At 39.7% G+C, this 14,106-nt stretch overlaps 1 long non-coding RNA gene across 1 annotated transcript in view; it reads left to right on the top strand.

Moving 5' to 3' along the window:
- Positions 1–14,106, top strand: part of LOC149011751 (uncharacterized) — a 78,655-nt gene that overhangs the window by 14,718 nt on the left and 49,831 nt on the right. The gene's annotated exons all lie outside the window — the stretch shown is intronic.

Raw genomic sequence — 14,106 nt, 5'->3', positions numbered from 1 at the left:
TCAATATCCCTCTGCCTAACCATATAACCAAGAAATTTACCAGATGAAACCCCGAACGCACATTTTTCAAGATTGAGTCTCATTCCATTTCTCCTCAGTACATCAAAGCACTCCCCTAGATCAGCAAGATGATCAGATCTGAATTGACATTTTACAAGAAGATCATCTACATAAACCTCCATATTTCTTCCAATCTGATCAGCGAATAGCTTATTCATTTCCCTATGATATGTTGCACCAGCATTTTTTAACTCGAAAGGCATAACCTTATAACAATAGCTTTCCCGATTCGTCATGAATGCCGTGTGGGGTTGATCCTCCTTTTTCATAAGAATTTGATTATAACCAGAATAAGCATCCATAAAACTCAACATCTGCTGACTTGATGTGGCATCAATTAACTGATCAATTCGCGGCAGAGGATAGCAATCCTTAGGACATGCCTTGTTCAAACAGTATAGTCTACACACATTCGCCACTTGCCATTATGTTTCTTCACCATTACCATGTTCGCCAGCCATTTAGGACATTCAATTTGCTCGATAAACTGAGATTCCCTAAACTTTTGCACTTCAATCATAATCACATCATGTTTTTCTGATGAGAAATTCCTCCGCCTTTGTTTTACTCGTTTGATAGAAGAATCTATCCAGAGACAATGTTCTGCCACCTCTCTGCTTAAACCTGGCATATCCTGTGCTGACCAAGCAAAACCATCTGCATTTTGCTGAAGAAATTCTTTTAACCGGTCCTTGTCTTGATTGCTCTGATCAGCCCCAATCATGGTTCCTTTATCTGGATTTTCAAGGCCAAAACAAATTTTCTCCAGCTTTTCCACTGGTTCACCTCTTTGAAAATTTTGTTCGTCCCTATTGTCCATGACCTCCACAAGGAGAGCAAGAGCTTTACCTTGTGCCTTTGAATCCTTTAAAAAAGTTGTATAGCTTTGCCTTGAAGTTCTCTGATCAGACTTGCACTCTCCAATGCCTCCTTCAATTGGGAATTTGACCTTTAAATGTCTTGTCGAAACTACAGCTCCAATAGCGTTTAACGTTGGTCTTCCCAAAATTATATTGTATGCCGACAAACTCTTTATCAACAAGAATTTAGTAACCGTAGTTACTGTTTGTGGATGTGTTCCCAGTGTTATTGTTAACTCCATAGTTCCTTCTACCGAGGTAGATTCTCCAGAAAATCCGAATAGTCTTGTGCCGCAAGGCTTTATCTTGACTGTATCTAATTTCAATCGCTGAAAATCTTTATAAGACATTATGTCTACAGAAGACCCCGTATCGATTAGAACCCTGTGAATATCCCTGTTTGCCAGCTCAATGACTACCACAATGGCATCATCATGTGGTTCCTGAATTCCTTCCATCTCCTCCTCCGTGAAGACTATCTCCTTCATCATTTTGATTCTTCTAGGAATAACATGAGATTCGACAGCACTTACATACCTGGCATGTGCCTTAGACCATCTCCCAAGATGGTCATGACAGGAGACTGCTTCTGTTGAACTTGCTGGTTTTCCTGGTGCTTAGCATTTTCGTCTGGAGATTTATATTGAAAATCTCCCTTTGGTTGATCTTCCCTTGCTGGGGCTGGTTATTCCATCTTCTTGGCTGATCAGGAACATTTCTCCGATTACCTCCATTTCTCCTTTGAACAAAGTGATCCAGTCTTCCCTGACTAATTAATCGTTCAATCTCATTTCTTAAAATTCTACAATCATCAGTATCATGACCATGATCTCTGTGATATCTGCAAAATCTATTTGGATTCCTCTCATCTGCCTTTGCTATCATTGGTAATGGCCATTTAGAAATTCCTTGATGTTGAATTCGCATCAAAATTTCTGATCTTCTAGTATTGAGAGGAGTATAATTTTCCTGGAATGGCCTCGGAATATCCCTTCTGAATTGACGATCAGGATCATTTCTTGGAAAATTTCTGTTATTTCTTCGATCCCTCTGATCAGATCTCATGACTCAGTCCTCCTTCCTTTTGCTTCCACCGCCATCAGTTTCTTTTCTCGCCTGAAGGATGTCTTTCATATTAGCATATTGATTACAACGAGTCGTCACTCTCCGCAATAATATTTGCCGGCTTGTTCATGATCAGGAATTCCAATAGATGATCATCCGTCAGACCTCTGAACATAGCATCATATGCTACTACCTCATTCAAATTTTTAATCTGAATCGATTCTTGATTGAATCTCTTTCATGTAACTTCAAACTGATTCTCTGATTTTTGACGAATCGCAGCCAAATTATCAACAATTTTGCTACTCTTCATACTACTTTGGAACCTCGACAAGAATATTTTCGTCAAATCTTTGAAATTCTTAATAGAATCTGATAGTAAATTGAAGAACCAAATTGTTGCAGAACCTTTCAATGAAGATGGAAAGGATCGACATTTTAAAACGTCAGAATTACCTACCAACATCATCACAGAACTGAACTGAGCCAGATGCTCCATCAGATCTGTGCTTCCATCATACATCGTGAATATCGGGAGTTTAAAATTGTGCGGCAATGGTGCTGACATAATCTCCTTAGCGAATGGATTTTGATTCATCACTTCCTCCACTTTTTCTCCAGAATCTTTGTTCGCCAATCGCTGAATTTGATCATCTAGGATACGAAATCTTTTACTGATTTCCGATCCTTGAACTTCAGATTTGCTACCTTCTGACCTTCCTGTTTCTCTCTTATCTCTCCAATCTCCGACACTTTTACTCTTTTTTCTTTGAATGTGACTCAATTGATCATCTTTGGATGATCCTCGGTCTTCAGTCTCCAGCGGAATATAGTTCGGACCTGCACTCTCTCCTGATCCTTCCTTCAGAATTGATCTCCTTTGGCCCTCTCCTGACCTTTGAATTTGATTCGGGAAAGAAATTGCCTCGGCTTGGGAAAAAGTTCAAGATCTTCTAGCTGGTGAAGCCGAGACTCTTCCCTCCGGATGAATTCCAATTTGTTTGATGAATGTCCTCATCAAATTTTGTGTCTCCAGGATTTGATGCTGCATGCTCTCAAATCGTTCAGTAATCTGATTTGGATCTAGTTCCGGACGAGATGCCACCAATGTATCCGCCAATTGTTTCTCTTGTCTTTCGAACTGATCAGTAGGACGAGGTGAATGATCTTCTACCATTCTCTACCTCTGCCGAGTCTGCATCATCGGAATTTGTGGTAATAGAACCACTTCTCTCGTTCTCCTTTTTGGATTTACTCTCCTCGGTTCTCTTTGACTTGTCTCTGCCATTTCGGTTGGTAAATCTTCCTCTCGCTCAGGTGATTGAGCCATAGCCTCTGTTTTGAACTTGTTCCAGTTACTGTTCTTCCCACAGACGGCGCCAAAATGTTGGTGCTAAATCTGCCGATCGCCTTGAACCATTACTTTCGCACCGAACTCCTCAGATCTGAATTGATCTGGTTTGCTCTTCGATCAATCAACCTTTCACTCCTGAAAGAGATAGAACACTAGTAAGAAACGGAGCGGATCGTCTTGATCGGCGTCTCGTCTCCGTCGATCTAGTCAGTATTGTGAAGAGGATGCTTCAGAGCTCACCGGAGCTTCCAAAGTGTTCTAATGGAGTTCAATCAGAGTGAATTTAGAGTCTGGTTGATTTCAGAGACTTACCTTCCTCGAGTCTTCCTTTCCACTTTATATAAACTTTTCCGCTTATAACACTTTTTCATTCATGACTGTCGGATCATCGCTCCTCTTTGGACGTCATTGATCATCCCTCCTTTATTCTTTTAATCGAACCCATCTAAGATTGGTTAGACCGGTATAAACCGGAAATGGATACTTTAGTCACAACACATACACCAATGTCCCAGTGTTTGGGTCGAGACAGCGTTCGACCAGTGCATATAGATTGGGAGTTGGGACATAGATCAGAAATTGGGGCAACTCATAAAAGGTAAGGGAACTGATGATATTTACTCAATCATCAGGAAAACCCCATTTGCAGATGCTATTGCCAGGATCGAGTTTCCTCATAATTTTAGACTCCCCACCTTCTCTTCCTTTGACGGTTCGGGAGATCCTGTTGCCCACATCATCTATTACTAGCAGACCATGGCCATTGCCGAAAATTCTGATGCAATTCTATATAGAGTGTTTGGGTCTTCACTTACAGGGGTAGCACAAAAGTGGTTTTCGAATCTTCCTTGGGGAAGAATTGCTTATTTTGAAGAACTGGCCAGAAAATTCATCGGTCGGTTCCGAATCTAGACCAAGAAGACGAAAGAAATGTTGTTCACCGTCAAGCAAGCAAAGAACGAATCTATTCGAGATTATCTGAAAAGGCTCAATAAAGTCACCATGGAGATCGAGAACTTGGACGAACAGGTGGCTAAGACTGCACTCTTCACCAGACTCACCAATAGAAGACTCTTGGAGTTGTTGCTTCATGATATGCCTACCACCTATTCCGAACTTGTACAAAGGTGCTAAAAGCAAGCTGAAGTGACTGAGATCCTTGACGCTCAGCAAGGAGAAATCAAAGCTTCTAACAAAGACCAGAAGGTGCCTGAGAAAGGCCAAGGATCGAGGTGCAAAATAACGATCGAGGTAGGAAACAACGTTTGGGATGGAGGCAAAGATCACCCTATCATGCAGATTATACACCACTGAATGTCTCACATTCGAAAGTCTTAATGCAAATCAAAGATCAAGATTTCCTGAAATGGCCACCAAAGATGACTGCTAAAGCAAGAGAGAGAAACATGGAAAAATATTGTCGTTTTCATAAAGATTATGGACATTACACGAATGAGTACAAACATCTGAAGGCAGACATTAAAAGGCTAATATCACAGGGATACCTGTCAAATTTTGTTAAAGGCCAGTGACATGATCGGGAAAGAAGAGCACCTGCTAAAAAGAGAAGGGAGCGTTCCAAAAGCAGTGATCGTAGAGCTGAAGTTCCCCAATCAAAGAAGGGAAAGGAGGCTGTAGCAGCATGCCGATCTCCAATTCTCACCATATTCGGGGGACTAGAACCCGAATCCCTCAGGAAACTGAAAGCCAAATCTAGGTTCGTGGGATCTGGAGAACCACAGAAGCGAAAGAGACAAAATGTAGAAGACAACATTACATTCAATGAAGAAGATGAAAGAGGCGTCTGTACACCTCGCGATGATGTGACCGTGATCAAAGTTCAGATTGGTTGACGGGAGGCACACAGAGTATTGGTGGACACAAGGTCATCAGCAGACCTCTTATCATATGAAGCATACCAGAAGCTGAAAATGGAGGAAGATTTGGTAAAGCCATCCTCAACTCATCTATATGGATTTGCTAGATCATCAACAATTGTGGAAGGATCGGTGCAACTGGACCTCACAGTGGGAAATTTCTTGAAGGAAGTCACTGTTCTATAAATTTCTTGGTCGTTCGGGATTTGCCAGCTTATAATGTCATACTCGGGAGGCCTTCGCTAACAAAGCTAGGAGCAATAGTTTCGACTAACCACATGAAGATCAAGTTCCCGAATGATCATGGAATTGGAGAGGTAACTTTTGATCATAAAACCTCCAGACATTGCTATATTTCATACCTGAAGGATAAGGATGGTCCCAGAAAGGCCACAACTTTATCAATAGAGGTTCATGATGATCGGGACGAAGAGGTAATGCAGAGGCCTGAACCCGTAGAGACTCTCAAGGGAATCCAGTTGGATTCCAAGGACGAATGAAGTATAACTTTTATCGGGTCTGAATATACAGCAAAATTCAAAGATAAAGTGAAGGGTTTTATTCAAGAAAACATTGATGAATTTGCATGGTCGGCTGATGATATGCCAGGCATTGATCGATCAATTGTAGAACATAAACTTTGGATAGATAAGAAGGCCACGCCTATGATTCAAAGAAGAAGAAACTTTTTGATCGAAAAGCATGAAGCTGTCAGAGGAGAGGTCGAGAAACTGAAGAATTCGGATTTCATCGAACCGATCAAATGCCCAACTTGGTTGGTCAATGTTGTGATGGTCAAGAAATCAAGTGGGAAATGGAGGATGTGTACCAACTACATAGATCTCAACAAGTCATGCCCGAAGGATTGTTATCCTTTGCCTCGAATAGATCTCCTGATCGATGCAACCATCGGGTATGAGACTCTGAGCTTATGGTTGCTTATTCGGGCTACAACCAGATTTTGATGAACAATGAAGATGAGAAATTTACAGCCTTCATGACCGATCGTGAAAGTTTCTATTACAAAGGCATGTCATTCGGATTAAAGAATGCGAGAGCAACTTACCAAAGGGCTGTGAACAAAATCTTTGAGGATCTGATTGGAAGGAACATGGAAACGTATGTGGACGACATGCTAGTAAAGAGCCTTCAACCTTCGAGACATATAGCTGATTTGATAGAGGCATTTTCAGTCTTAAGAAAATATCATATGAAACTAAACTTAGAAAAATGTGCGTTCAAGGTGTCTTCAGGAAAATTTCTGGGGTTCATGGTTTCTCAAAGAGGGATAGAGGCTAATCTAGTCAAGATACAAGCTTTGATCGATATGGAGCCTCCAAAGACCATTCGGGACATACAGTGCCTAACAGGTAGAGTTGCAGCATTGAACCGGTTCATAGCAGAATCGGGAGAAAAGTGTCCGCCATTTTTCAAAGCCTTGAAGGATTTGAAAGGAAGCAAAGAGGCACGATGGATGGATGAATGCCAGAAAGCTTTCGAGAATCTAAAATCCATGCTTGGGAAGCCACCACTTCTGTCCTGACCAGAAAAGGGTGAGACTTTACAAGTATACTTAGCAACTTCACTTTCAGCATCTAGTGCAGTTCTTGTTTGGGAAAAGGAGACAAAGCATGGCCAATCTACTATGTCAGCCGCGTACTCTTGTATGCCAAAACCAGATATTCAGAGATTGAGAAGCAAGTGTTAGCCCTAATGATTGCAGCTCGAAAGCTAAGGCCATACTTTCAAGCATACCTGATCGAGGTATTGACCACTTTTCCTTTGAAAAAAGTTATTTACAAGCCTGATTTATCAGGAAGGATGGTCGCATGGTCAATAGAACTTGGAGAATTCCAGTTAGATTTTAAGCCCTGTACAGCCATAAAGGCTCAGGCCTTAGCAAATTTTGTGGTAGAAACTACAACTCCAATGGAAGAAGTTACCGAACTCAACATCCCGACCATGTGGGATATCTATGTGGATGGTTCAAGCAACAAACATGGGGCTGGAGTAGGAGTCTTTTTAAAAAGTCTAGGAGGCTTTATCATTCGGTATGCTTTATGGTTCGGGTTCGAAGCAAGCAACAATAAGGCCGAGTATGAAGCTTTTATAGTTGGCCTTCGGTTGGCGAAAGCTTGGCAATATCTGAGATGATTATGTACAGTGATTCTCAGCTTATTATTAATAAAGTAGAGGGAGAATACAGGATCAAAGAGCCTAGGTTGCAGAAATATCAGGAGATGATAGAAATCCTAAGAAAAGAGTTCAAAGATGTCAAAATCTGTCAAATCCTGATGGGTGTCGAATCCACCAAAGATAATCCTTATCTCAACTGAATTTGTATTAGTAATGAGTAGGGTCGAATCCACAGAGATTGGTGAAGATTTATAATCTTTGATAAAAATTGGGGGGTTTTGAATCAACAAATTAAATAAAAATTAACGAATGCAGTAGTTAACAAGAAAATTAGAATAATAAAGACTTTCGATCAAGATTCAACTTCAGAATTGATTATCTCAATTGATCATTGACTTAAAAAATAAAAACTTTAATTTCGGGTAGATTGGTTATGGTCATTGAGGATCAGTCCTCTAACAACCAATCTTTCCCTACTTTATTGATAACCTTCGGATCTGTCATTTGAGTTATTCCCTAATTAATAAACATAACATTCGGATCTGTCCTTTGAGTTATGTCTATTAATCGCATTAAAAATTAAAAGACCCAATCCCTAGTCAATAAACCCGGAAAAAGCCTTGTTTATTTAAACTAGGATATACATTCTCATAGCAAACTCTCCAGGGCATTGATTACCCATTCGAGAATGCTATTTGTCACTTATATAAGAATTGACTGAGTATTGTATTAATCATAAAACAACAGGCCTCTTGTCTAAGGATTAATATAATAACATAATAAATATAGAAAATGCATAAATACCTGAGAAATAAAGAAAACTGATAATCCAAAGTCTCACAATTGGTGAAAATCAAACTTCCATTAATCTTGATCGAAAGCTAGAATTAGCTAGACATGGAAAATAAAAACAAAGCAATGAAAATAGAAAACATTGTGCCGTTCTTCCTCAGAATTGTGGCTTCCTCTTGTTGTAGCTTGTGTGTCTGGTCTCTGAAAATGCGTTCCTTCTTATAGAGGATTCCTACCAATTCTGCATTCTTTCCAAATCTGTTATTTCCATCGTTCGCTTTGGCAATGCAATTCTTCCCAATTCAGTTGTTTCCTTTCTTCATATTTGCCAATGCAATGGTTTCCAATTTAGTCACTTTCCAATTCAGCTTCTTCCTTACATGTCTGATCGCAGGAGAGAACGAAATATTTGCTTGCTGAATTAAGACTTTTTACGAAAATCCTTCTGATTTGGGCAAGATCAAACCTCTAGCTTTGGACATAATCAAATCTTCCATCTTAATTTGGGTGTGATTCTTTGATTTGATTTAAAAATGTGTCAATATGGTTCTAACCATTCTTTTTATAGATTTGATATCCGAATGCTATAATCTGTCCATATCCAAATAAAACAACCAATTAGTCTCATTAAAATATAAAGGATTTGATATAATATTAATGCAATTAAATGACCTATCAAATCCTGAGAAAGAAGAATCTCATAGTGGACGAACTCTCAAGGCTAGCTAATGCCAAATAAAGACTCTTGAGCCTTTGGTCTACATTGAAGAATGAAAGAAGTTTCCTACATTGAAGATGAACGATGCTAGATGGACCTGATCGTTGAATACATCCGAGACGACAAGCTGCCCGAAGATCCAGAAGAAGCCAGAATTGTTCAAGTTTGAGCAGCAAGATTCACAATGCAAAATGGAAGGCTATATCGAAGATCTTTTGCTGGACCACTGCTCAAATGTCTAGGACCAGAAGGATCGAAAACTACTTTAGTAGAGGTACATGAAGGGATCTGTGGGGAACACATGGGTAGTCGGGCACTAGTGCACAAGATTTTGAGGCTCGGGTTATACTGGCCAAAGGATCAAGAAGATGCTATGGAGTATGTACGCCACTGCAACAATTGCAAAATTCATTCGACCGTGTCAAAAAATCCTGCAGCAACCCTAACGTCAATTCTTGATCCAATCCCATTTGCAATGTGGGGAATTGACATCATGGGAAAGTTCTCCAAAGCTTCCAGCGGTCGAGAATACTTGATTGTGACGATCGACCACTTCACCGAATGGGTTGAAGCAATCCCCTTGGCAACTACTAATGAGAAAAGAGTGGAAAGTTCGTGTTGGAGTCAATTATCCATAGGTTTGGGATCCTCAAAATTCTTGTCACCGACCATGGAACACAATTCGACAACCCCCAGTTCGGGCAATTCTGCAACATATACATGATTGAGCATCAAATGTCATCAGTAGCATATCCTCAGAGCAATGGTCAAGTAAAGGCAACAAACCGAACCCTGCTAGATGGGATAAAGAAGAGACTCAAGTTTGACAAAGCTTTCTGGGTCGAAGAACTCCCGAATGTGCTTTGGGCTTACCCAACTATAGTTCGAACATCAACGGGAGAAACTCTATTCAAGTTAGCTTACGGGTCAAAAGCCTTTGCTCTAGTAGAGGTGATGGCAGGGACTCTCAGAGTTCGAGAATTTGAAGAAAAAGCAAATGAACAACGGCAGTTAGACAGTCTGGGTCTACTAGACGAAGTCCGAACAAGAGCCATCGCACGAATACAACACTATCAAAGAAGCGTAGCCTCTCACCACAATGCTCGAGTAAAGCACCGACTGTACCGATCGGGAGACCTAGTCCTGAGAAGCACTCTAGCCTCTGATCCACATCATCAAAGGAAATTGGATCCTTAGTACATGGTCGTGAAACCAGTTAGTTCGGGAGGTTATAAGTTGAAGAATTCGGTAACCAATCGAGAGCTAGATCGATCATGGAATGCAAGGCCTCTTAAGAAGTTTTATCCGTAGAAGTCATTTTCAGCCTTTGAAATCTAATACATTTCAATTTTTTGAACTTGCAATATGATTCATATTTTTGAGAACCAAATCTTTTTTGAATGGAGGCATGACATGATCGCACAGATGGCATTGATCAATCCAAGAGGCATCGGCTATGCCTGAGTCAGACCTCCCGACAAAGCATTAGCTTTTCCCGAACGAGACTTCCGAAGATGAGGCATCAGTTTAAAACCTGAGTGGGACCTCCGAATGCTTAGAATAATTCTTCGGAATTCTCTAAGTTGAGGCACTGGTTTAAAATTCGAGTGGGACCTCCGAAAGCTTGGAAGAATTCTCCAAAATATTCTAAGTTAAGGCATCGGTTTAAAACCCGAGTGGGACCTCCAAAAGCTTAAAAGAATTCTTCGGAATCCTCTAAGTCGAGGTATCGGTTTAAAACCCGAGTGGGACCTTCGAAAGCTTAGAAGAATTCTTCGGAATTCTCTGAGTTGAGGCATCAGTTTAAAACCCGAGTGGGACCTTCAAAAGCTTAGAAGAGTTCTCTGGAATTCTCTAAGTCAAGGCTTCGGTTCCAACCGACTAAGACCTTCGAGCAAAGCTTCGGTTTTGACCGACTAAGACCTTCCAAAGACAAGGCTTCGGTTTCAACCGACTAAGACCTTTCAACCAAGGCTTCGGTTCCGACCGACTAAGACCTTCTAACGAGGCTATGGATTTCCCTATAATGCACCTGTTGAGAATTTACTACGACCGGGTTATCACCAAAGAAGATTGCAAGGCCTCAAATTTTTTGAGTGAGAGAAATCAATGCCACATTGGGCATTCCGGAGAGCGTCTGACTCTTTGCATTCTCCATTCCGATGATTGTGATTAACTGGAACTAAACCAAGACCTCGGTTGTAGTGAGCACTTGGCTTGGGGGGCTTATGATACAGGGAAAATTTACACCGAACCAGGTTCATATTAGGTTCAGTCTTTGACCTCGGTCGGAGGCAGCCAGAACCACGGTTTGGTTCGGACAACTGTAAGTACCGAACCCTTGCGGTTCCAAGGATGAACGTGACCTCGAAAAGTTCGAGATACGTGATTGAGTTACAAACGGTTACTGCTACTTTGAGAAACCATGTTTAACATGGAGACTACCACTAATGCGGGGGAAGGATCGTGCCCTATGAGGAAACTACTTCCTCCCTCGAGAAAAGGGGTAAAACTCTACAATCGGACGGCCACCAATGAAGATCATGAACGAATCCAACGATCGAGAACAAGAGGTAAAACCTATATAAACAAGTAGCCTATGCACGACAGAGGTATCTGAATTGTTTCCCTTACAATTGTATTCAATTTATGCTCTGCAACTAGCCAGAGTCTTGTGATCAGTTCCTTAACTGACTTAGCCTTCGGAGGTGGCTTCCTGACCCCACGGTCAGGCCACTTCTAACACTATTTTGCAGGTGATTCCTCAAGCATTTCAAGGTTGAGCAGATTTTGGACGCATCGCATTCCAATTTTCTTTTCATTTTTCATTTTTCTTTTTCTTTATTAAACCAAACCAAAATGCTACCTGTAGAGAAGACACCTTCAGTCTAAACCACACAAGTGGCATCAATCTCAGTCTCAGATGTTTTCAGTAAGAGATTCTCTTTTCAGTCTTTTTGCACAAGGCTAGGTGTTTTTTATAGGAGCCCATCATCAGTCTAGTCTATCTTTCCACTTTTCAGTCTTGCTTCATGCCCCTCATTTGGGTACACTAAGTACCAAGATTTACAAAAGCCGTTTCACGCCCTCCCATTTGGGTACGCCAAGTACCAGGACTTATAGAAGCCATTAACATTTTATTTCTTTTTCTTTTACTCTTTTTATATTTAATTTCAGTTTGCATTACTATACCCTATCCATTTCAATGTACCTCTTGCATTTCAATCATCACTTAGCCTTATCTGAATAAGACTTAATACAATTCATACAATCCCATAATTTAAAAAACAAAGCATGAAAATTCTAAATTTAACGAACATGAATATCATTTTAAATTCATAATTTAACAGTTCAAGCATACTATCAACATTTCAATTCAAATACTTCAATCAAGTTCTTAAGCTGTCATTTAATCCCATGCATTTTTGTTCTATTCACAAAGCAATATATCATGCACTTTCCATCGATTGCATCAGTGAATAAATAAGAGAAGGTTTACATTAACATGTGAATGCTACCTGTCTACTAAGTGGAATCACCCACTTATAACATACATAGGTTGGTCAATATCACTTACCCGTTCCTGTTCCATGTTCGTCTCTCGATCTTGCCTCAGTTAAAAGTATATTCTCTCTCTTGTATTCAGAATGATTATCGGCTATTTTAGGATATGCAGTTGAAACTTTCGCAGTCTTTCTCTCTCCTCCATTCTCTTTCCTCTCCTCTCAAAGTCTCAGTCTCTCTCACCTCTCTTCTCTTTCTCCCCATCTCCTCCATCTCTCTCTCAAAGTCTCGCTCTCTCTCTCTCTCTCAAGTCTCATCTCTCTCTCTCTCTCTCTCTCTCTCTCTCTCTCTCTCTCTCTCTCTCTGTACTCTCTCAGTTTTACACTTCAAATTAACTCTCTCTCTCAATACTTTTCTCTTTCTCTTCTCTCTCCACTCCACTTCTCTTTGTTTACGCAGAGCCACCTCCTGATGCTCTTTCTTTTACCTTATCAAAGTTATTTAGATAAAGTAATGATATGGATTGAAGACACCACTTAGGTATCACTTCCTCTCTTTATTTATAAATCTCATATGCTTGAATTAAAAGACACTTAATTGTCTTCCACGTGAGGAGGAGGGAGAGAGAGGGGGAGGTGTCATCTCCTCCTTCTCTCTCCTTAAATTTCATTTTTCTATTTTACTATTTAATTATAATATTTTTTATATCGCAACTTGTACATATGTATTTAACTAAATAATATATATATATATATATATATATTTTTTTTTTTTTTTTTTATATATATATATATATATATATATATATATATATATATATATATATACTCTATTTCTTTACACCGAGCCCACACACGGATACAAATATTAATACCTCCAGGTTCAAAAATTATACTGACTATTTCCTTGTTTACAATTTAGTCTAATTCTACCGTATGATACCCACAAGTGATGTCTGATATTGACCAAAATATTAATTAGAATCTAGTTTCATTTGAAGTATCATTTAATTACACTCGAACCATTTGGTTAAATCATTGACACATGATCCAACCACCATAATCCTTTAATAATCTTGAGAATTGAAATATTCTCACACAATAATAAATGATAATTAAAAAAAGATATGGGGCATCACAATATCACAATCCAAATTGGAGCCTTATCAGGACGTGGAAACCTCAGTCCAGGTTTAATAGGCTCAAGGATTTTCCTCTCCCACCTAAATAGCAAGAGGTTTTTCAAAGTCCCTCAGAGATTTAGGGAATTTTATACTTCAGAATCGACCCAATCTTTTCCCTATAAGTCTAGCAATTTTCTCTGTTTGCAAGCTTCAAGGAGATTCAGAGCATGAACCCATATTTCAAACTTCTTAAACCTTGCATCTTCAACAGGAATATCAGGATCTAGCTGCTGAAGAGCAAATAGCTGGTTTTTCACAAGTCATGGTCCAAAGTCCAATCCTTTTATGTTTTTGTTATGTGATGTCTTTACCAATAAAGCATAAAGCATCGAGATTAATAGATAATCAAAAGAAAAGGCTCATCAATGGACCCGGAACTTGACAAAGCCATCTTGTAAAATTACTTTTACGAAGAAAGAAAAGTATTAATAGGACCTACATTGCATGAAGAAGACAACTATATATAGTGAGAGGAATAAAGAAGTGATAAACAAAGCAACCACTCACAGAGATAAGCCATAAAGTATTGAAAAAGACAATAAAAAGAAGAAAGTTAA

Source organism: Hakea prostrata, chromosome 7 (genome assembly GCF_041222555.1).
Source record: "Hakea prostrata isolate BN-2017 chromosome 7, UWA_Hpros_2, whole genome shotgun sequence".
Lineage (NCBI taxonomy): Eukaryota > Viridiplantae > Streptophyta > Magnoliopsida > Proteales > Proteaceae > Hakea > Hakea prostrata.
The sequence above is the reverse complement of the archived record's forward strand: the minus strand, read 5'-3'. Positions and strand labels throughout refer to the sequence as shown.